The following is an 8,458-nucleotide window of genomic DNA, read 5'->3' as shown; positions in this document are numbered from 1 at the left end:
GGCTGTGGATTACCAGCAGCTCAGTGTTCAGCTGGAGACAGTGTTTTCAAATGGATTGACTCCAGATCATGAAATGGTGAAATGGAGACAAAAGAAGGGGTGATGTGTGTTAATAATTTGGTCGAAGATGTGAAGTAAGCTTTGGAGAAAGAGAGGAAGAACTGAGAGTGTCTTGTTGTCCAAAAAGAAGGATAAAAGAAATACCAGTTTAACAGTATTAGATGTGGGGGTGAGAGATTCTCTGTGAATCTTGGCAGCTGGCATGAGTACACGATTGTCTAAGATATTGTCCAATAACCAAGAAAGAATATCCTCAAAGCCCTTCAGGTCGAATTAGTTACTTTTAAAGACAATACCACACAATAAGACTCTGGACACATAAAATGAGCTGAAAAGCCAGTTAGAAAAAGCTGCAGAAAGATTTAGACAGTTTAGGAGAATGGTCCAAGAAGTGGCTGATGAAATTCAATGTGGGCAAGTGCGAGGTCTTGCACTTTGGAAAAAAGAATAAAGGCATGGACTATTTTCTAAACGGTGACAAAATTCATAATGCTAAAGTGCAAAGGGACTTGGGAGTCCTAGTCCAGGATTCTCTAAAGGTAAACTTGCAGGTTGAGTCCGTAATTAAGAAAGCAAATGTAATGTTGTCATTTATCTCAAGAGGCTTGGAATATAAAAGCAGGGATGTACTTCTGAGGCTTTATAAAGCACTAGTTAGGCCCCATTTAGAATACTGTGAGCAATTTTGGACCCCATACCTCATGAAGGACATACTGGCACTGGAACGGGTCCAGCGGAGATTCACACGGATGATCCCAGGAATGGTAGGCCTAACATACGATGAACGTCTGAGGATCGTGGGATTATATTCATTGGAGTTTAGGAGGTTGAGGGGAGATCTAATAGAAACGTACAAGATAATGAATGGCTTGGATAGGATGGACGTAGGGAAGTTGTTTCCATTAGCAGGGGAGACTAGGACGCGGGGGCACAACCTTAGAATAAAAGGGAGTCACTTTAAAACAGAGATGAGGAGAAATTTCTTCAGCCAGAGAGTGGTAGGTCTGTGGAATTCATTGCCACAGAGGGCGGTGGAGGCCGGGACATTGAGTGTCTTTAAGACAGAAATTGATAAATTCTTGATTTCTTGAGGAATTAAGGGCTATGGTGAGAGAGCGGGTAAATGGAGTTGAAATCAACCATGATTGAATGGTGGAGTGGACTCGATGGGCCGAATGGCCTTACTTCCACTCCTATGTCTTATGGTCTTAAGTTTGGTAAGTATTCTTGTAGAATTCCCTTCTCATCTTCACATGGATCTTTCACGTCAGCTAAATAGACATATGAGGGGATCCCCAATTCAGTGTCTCATCCAAGAGGACCCCAGTGAACAATGAGGAGGGTGGATCCGTGGAGGTTTGAGAGGCCGAGGGCGAAGGAATTTCCGTTGCTTTCCCATGTGCACAGGTCTACTCCCGAATTTTTTGTGCTGGACAAGAGGCTGTTTTTTTTCCGAAAATATTTTATTGAGGCATTTGTAGAATGAATATTCCTTGCTCCTTGGCCTCTCAAATCTCCACGGATCAACACCCCACATGTGCTCCATGAACCCCTGCAGTTCTTTTGCCATTGCTGATACTTTCCCTGACCTAGAACGCGACCAGTTCAACCTAGGATCCAAGACTGTGTTAAAATCGCCCCCCATAACCAACCAGTGCGAGTCGAGGTCCGGGATTTCCCCCAGCATCTTCCTAACAAACGCGACATCATCCCAGTTTGAGGCATATATATTTACCAACACCACTGCCATTCCATCCAGTTTACTGCTAACCATAATAAATCTGCCTCCCTGGTCTGTCTCTATTTTCCCCATCTCAAACGCCACCCTTTTGTTAATCAGGATGGCCACCCCCCTCGTTTTAAAGTCCAATCCTGAATAGAACACTTGTCCGACCCATCCCTTTTTCAGTCTAAATTGATCCCCCAGCTTCAAGTGTGTCTAATGTAACATGGCCACGTCCGCCTTCAACTGTCTCAAGTGTGTGAATGGGCATAGGCCTTCTTGACTGGCCCATTCAGGCCACAAACATTCCACGTTACCAGTCTGGTCGGGCAGGGCTCTTGCCCCCCCCTCCCCCTCCCCCTCCCCCCACCCCTGCCACCCTGTCGATCAGCCATGACCTTTCCTAGGCCAGCCCTTAGCCCATGGCCTGCACCTCCCCAGAACCGCCCCTCGGCAGCAATTGTCATCTAGTCTCCATCTCCAGCCTCATGGAAGTTCCCCAATCGTCAGATGTCCATCCCTCCTCACCCTCTGCCCCCACCCTGTCACTTTTCAGCTCACCCCCCCACTTTGCTCCCGTGAACCAGCTTTACCAGCTAGCTTAGCGACAAGACGCTGTTGGCGGGTGTGCTCGATGTGGGGAATTCAGCAATTGTTGTGTTGGATCATGCACCGCACTGTGGCCTTTGCCTCCAGTAGCCCGGAGACGGATCTTGCTGGAATGGAAGGACTTGGACCCTGCCCAAAGTCAGGGGTGTGGGTGAGTTACCTGGCAGGGTTTTCAGGCTTAAGTTCGCACTGAGGGGCAAGATGGGGAAGGGTTTGCTCGGTGGTGGCAGCCGTTTATCGACTTCTTTGGGAAAAATTAAGCTGTCAGTGGGGGAGGGGTTAAAAAGGGGAAGCAGTGGGAGTAAGACAAGGTGGGGGCAAGTTGGTGGGGAACTTTTGTTGGGGTGTTGGTTATGTAAAGCCATGTTCGCTGGTTTGCCGGGGGGGGGGGGGGGGGGGGGGGGGGGGGGGGCCTGTTGTCCATTGTGTTCAAATTTATAATATAACTGCCTCAATAAAATAGTCAAAAGAAAAAGAGAAAGTAACTTAAAAATCATAAATATCATTGAAGGTGGCCATTCAGTCCATCAGAAAGCATGTGGAATCCTTGGATTTATTAAGAGGATGAGAGAGCAAAATCTAGGGCGTTATAAGACGTGGGACCAGAATTGTGCCATTCGGCCCATCGAGTCATAGGAATATACAAACTATGAGAAAGAGTAGACCAGCTGGCCCCTCAAGCCTGCTCCACCATTCAATAACATTGTGGCTAATCTTTTTGTGGACTTTGCTCCACTTACCTGCCTGCTCACCTTAACCTTAATTCCATTACTTTTCAAAAATCTATCTTTGCCTTAAAAACATACTACGAAGTAGCCTCAACTGCTTCACAGGGCAGGGAATTCCACGGGATCATAATCCTGTGGGTGGAGAAGTTCCTCCTCAACTCAGTCCTAAATCTGCTCCCCTTTATTTTGAGGCTATGTTACCTAGTTCTAGTTTCACCCGTTTGTGGAATCAACCTTCCTGCTCCTATCTTTTCTATACCCTTCATAATTTCATAGCTTCTAGAAGATCCCCCTTCATTCTACTGAATTCCAATGAATATAGTCCCAATCTGCTGCGCCTCAACTCCACTTTCTAGTTAAATCTTTGTGAAAGTGGTCAATCCCCAGCTACTTTCTTGAAGTCTGGACTGCAGAGTTCAGGAGGGGCCTTTAGGCTTTGGTAAGTGCAGAGAGGATCTGGTGGGAAAGGGCAGCAGTGCTGAGTGGGAGGGCCTGTGCCTGATGTCTGAGCAAAAGATGAGATTGACTCACCTCAGGTGGAGGGTGCATCATTGCCCCGCCCACTGGGCCCAACTCGCAACAGGCCCCGCCCATCCGAACAACAGGCTCCGCCCATCCGAACAACAGGCCCCGCCCACCGAACCACAGGCCGCGCCCATAAAGAAACAGCACCCGTCCACCGATGGATCAAACCCAAATCGAAGCCCCGCCCACCTTCCTCATCTACATATAGAGACGCGGGACCGGAATTGACATCGCCATTCCCAACATGATATTTAATTCTCCCATCAGGAAACGAAAGAGCCGACAATTTATATGTCTGGAAATCGGTACGATTGCCAGAATAACATCGGAAACGTGACAGACATCAAAACAAAAATCGCAGTCACTACGACTACAAAGTGTGTACGCATCCGAGCGTTTATAAGCCATTCGACCACCACATCTATTTGTGCTCGCTTCGGCAGCACATATACTAAAATTGGAACGATACAGAGAAGATTAGCATGGCCCCTGCGCAAGGATGACACGCAAATTCGTGAAGCGTTCCATATTTTGCACTACCTAAACATTTCACCTTCTGCAAAACATGCACATTTTCCTCTTCAATTCAAACACCAGTCATCCATTCAATTCAACATCTTAATTCAGCTCCTTCCCCACTTCTCTCAATTCTAACTTTTCATCCATAAATTTCTCAAACGTGCAAATTTGACTCTTTTCAATCAGTCATTTGAAACTTTAATTCATTAATTTGTGTTGTGTAGATGCCAGTGTTGGTCTGGGGTGAGCACAGAGCACCAGGTTAAAGTCCAACAGGTTTGTTTCAAATCATTAGCTTTCGGAGCACTGCTCCTTCCTCAGGTGAATGAAGAAGTAGGATCCTGAAACATATATATAGACAAAGTCAAAGATGCAAGACGATACTTTGAATGCGAGCATTTGCCGGTAATGAAGTCTTTGTAGAGCCAGAGAGCAGGGTAATCCCAGGTTAAAGAGATGTGAATTGTTGCAAGCCAGGACAGTTGGTAGGATTTTGCAAGCACAGGCCAGATGGTGGGGGTGCTGAATGTAATGTGACATGAATCCAAGGTCCCGGTTGAGGCCGTACTCTGGTGTGCGGAACTTGGCTATAAGTTTCTGCTCAGCGATTCTGTGTTGTCGCGCGTCCTGAAGGCCGGCTTTCAGAACGCTTACTCGAAGAACAGAGGCTGAATGCCCTTGCCTGCTGAAGTGTTCCCCGACTGGAAGGGAACATTCCTGCCTGCCGATTGTCGCGAGATGTCCATTTATCCATTGTCGCAGCTTCTGCATGGTCTTGCCAATGTACCATGCTTCTGAACATTCTTTCCTGCAACGTGTGAGGTAGGCAACGTTGGCCGAGTCGCATGAGTATGTACCGTGTACCTGGCAGGTGGTGTTCTCATGTGTAATTGTGGTATCCATGTTGATGATCTGGCATGTCTTGGAGAGGTTGCCATGGCAGGGTTGTGTGTTGTCGTGTTCACTGTTCTGAAGGCTGGATAGTTTTCTGCAAACAATGGTTTGTTTGAGGTTGCGCGGTTGTTTGAAGGCAAGTAGTGGGGGTGTGGGGAGGACCTTGTCAAGATGTTCATCTTCATCGATAACGTGTTGAAGGCTGCGAAGAAGATGTCGTAGTTTCTCCGCTCCGGGAAAGTACTGGACGACAAAGGGTACTCTATCGGTTGTGCCCTGTGTTCCCTCCCCCACCCTGTCGATCAGCCATGACCTTTCCTAGGCCAGCCCTTAGCCCATGGCCTGCACCTCTCCAGATCCGCCCCTCGGCAGCAACCGTCATCTAGTCTTCATCTCCAGCCTCCTGGGGGTCCCCTAATAGTCAGAAGTCCACCCCTCCTCCACCCTCTCCCCTACCCTGTCACTTTTCAGCTCACCCCTCACTTTGCACCCGGAAACCAGCTTTACCAGCTAGCTTAGCGACAAGACGTGGTTGGCGGGTGTGGTCGATGTGTAGAATTCAGCAATTGTTGTGCTGGATCATGCACCATACTGTGGCCTTTGCCTCCAGTAGCCCGGAGATGGTTCTTGGTAGAATGGAAGGACTTGGACCCTGCCCAAAGTCAGGGGTGTGGGTGTGTTACCTGGCAGGGTTTTCAGGCTTAAGTTCGCACTGAGGGGCAAGATGGGGAAGGGTTTGCTCGGAGGTGGCAGCCATTTATCGACCAATTTGGGAAAGATTAAGCTGTCAGTGGGGGGAGGGGTTAAAAAAGGCAGGCAGTGGAAGTCAGACAAGGTGGGGGCAAGTTGGTGGGGAACTTTTGTTGGGGTGTTGGTTATGTAAAGCCATGTTGGCTGGTTTGGGGGGGGGGGGGGTGCTGTTGTCCATTGTGTTCAAATTTATAATATAAATGCCTCAATAAAATATTATTCAAAAGAAAAAGAGAAAGTAACATAAAAGTCATAAATACCATTGAAGGTGGCCATTCAGTCCATCAGAAAGCATGTGGAATCCTTGGATTTATTAAGAGGATGAGAAAGCAAAATCTAGGGCATCATAAGGCTATTTTTCATAAAATTTACAGTGCAGAAGGAGGCCATTCGGCCCATCGAGTCTGCACCGGCTCTTGGAAAGAGCACCCTATCCAAGACCACGTCACCCTATCCCCATAACCCAGTAACCCCACTCAACTAACACTAAGGGCAATTTTGGACACTAAGGGCAATTTATCATGGCCAATCCACCTAACCCGCACATCTTTGGACTGTGGGAGGAAACCGGAGCATCCGGAGGAAACCCACACACACGGGGAGAACGTGCAGACTCTGCACAGACAGTGACCCAGCCAGGAATCGAACATGGGACCCTAGAGCTGTGAAGCAATTGTGCTAACCACTATGCTACCGTGCTGCCCGAAGTGCTATATGACGTGGGGGCAGAATTGAGCCATTCGGCCCATCGAGTCATAGGCATATACAAACTAGGCAAAAGAGTAGACCAGTTGGCCCCTCGAGCCTGCTCCACCATTCAATACGGTTGTGGCTAATCGTTTTGTGGACTCTGCTCCACTTACCTGCCTGCTCACCTTAATTCCTTTACTTTTCAAAAATCTATCTTTGCCTTAAAAACATACTACGAAGTGGCCTCAACTGCTTCACAGGGCAGGGAATTCCACGGGATCATAATCCTGTGGGTGGAGAAGTTCCTCCTCAACTCAGTCCTAAATCTGCTCCCCTTTATTTTGAGGCTATGTTACCTAGTTCTAGTTTCACCCGTTTGTGGAATCAACCTTCCTGCTCCTATCTTTTCTATACCCTTCATAATTTCATAGCTTCTAGAAGATCCCCCTTCATTCTACTGAATTCCAATGAATATAGTCCCAATCTGCTGCGCCTCAACTCCACTTTCTAGTTAAATCTTTGTGAAAGTGGTCAATCCCCAGCTACTTTCTTGAAGTCTGGACTGCAGAGTTCAGGAGGGGCCTTTAGGCTTTGGTAAGTGCAGAGAGGATCTGGTGGGAAAGGGCAGCAGTGCTGAGTGGGAGGGCCTGTGCCTGATGTCTGAGCAAAAGATGAGATTGACTCACCTCAGGTGGAGGGTGCATCATTGCCCCGCCCACTGGGCCCAACTCGCAACAGGCCCCGCCCATCCGAACAACAGGCTCCGCCCATCCGAACAACAGGCCCCGCCCACCGAACCACAGGCCGCGCCCATAAAGAAACAGCACCCGTCCACCGATGGATCAAACCCAAATCGAAGCCCCGCCCACCTTCCTCATCTACATATAGAGACGCGGGACCGGAATTGACATCGCCATTCCCAACATGATATTTAATTCTCCCATCAGAAAACGAATGAGCCGACAATTTATGTCTGGAAATCGGTACGATTGCCAGGATAACATTGGACAATGTAAGAAGTCTTACAACACCAGGTTAAAGTCCAACAGGTTTGTTTCAAACACGAGCTTTCGGAGCACGGCTCCTTCTTCACCTGAAGAAGGAGCCGTGCTCCGAAAGCTCGTGTTTGAAACAAACCTGTTGGACTTTAACCTGGTGTTGTAAGACTTCTTACTGTGCTCACCCCAGTCCAACGCCGGCATCTCCACATCATTGGACAATGTGACAGGCATCAAAACAAAAACGCAGTCACTACGACTATAAAGTGTGTACGCATCTGAAGCTTTATAAGCCATTCGAGTACCTTATCCAGTTGTGCTCGCTTCGGCAGCACATATACTAAAATTGGAACGATACAGAGAAGATTAGCATGGCCCCTGCTCAAGGATGACACGCAAATTCGTGAAGCGTTCCATATTTTGCACTACCTAAACATTTCACCTTCTCAAAAACAGTCATTTTCCTTTGATTCAACCGCCAATTATGCATTCAATTTAACATCTTTATTCAGCTCCATCTCCACCATTATAATGTAAAATCCGCTGTTTAACTGGGACTAATAGAACAGCACAGAACAGGCCCTTCGGTCCTCGATGTTGCTTCAGCAGCACATATCTTCCAGACTTCCAGACCCCCCCAGAAAAGGTCATTCATTGTGCGACTTCCTTCAATAATACTGATACATTTCTCCAGCTAAAGCAGTGTTTTCAAACTTTTTTTCCGGGGACCTATTTTTACCAACTGGCCAACCTTTGGGACCCAACCCGGCCAATCTTCACGACCCACGCCGGCTGACCTTCGTGACCCACCATTTTCTCTTAACTTGTTTGCTGCTGACAAAGTGTAGGAATCGCAATTGGGCCCAAAGCACGTGTTGTCAATGTTCGGGGAGCGTGACCTACTCTCTGCCTCCCTTCAGGCAGGAAGATTACATGGAACTTTCTTCAAAATCTTCTGCATC

The 8,458-nt window shown here is 47.7% G+C and overlaps 2 non-coding genes across 2 annotated transcripts; both read left to right on the top strand.

Moving 5' to 3' along the window:
* The first annotated feature begins 4,072 nt into the window (after positions 1-4,072).
* Positions 4,073-4,179, top strand: LOC119978590. The gene has a single exon (XR_005463499.1). It is a non-coding gene; the product is annotated as a U6 spliceosomal RNA (small nuclear RNA).
* Positions 4,180-7,812: 3,633 nt separating this feature from the next.
* Positions 7,813-7,919, top strand: LOC119978594. The gene has a single exon (XR_005463503.1). It is a non-coding gene; the product is annotated as a U6 spliceosomal RNA (small nuclear RNA).
* The last annotated feature ends 539 nt before the right edge of the window (positions 7,920-8,458 follow it).

Source organism: Scyliorhinus canicula, chromosome 1 (genome assembly GCF_902713615.1).
Source record: "Scyliorhinus canicula chromosome 1, sScyCan1.1, whole genome shotgun sequence".
NCBI classification, from domain to species: Eukaryota; Metazoa; Chordata; class Chondrichthyes; order Carcharhiniformes; family Scyliorhinidae; genus Scyliorhinus; species Scyliorhinus canicula.
This window is presented reverse-complemented; position numbering and strand designations above follow the sequence as displayed.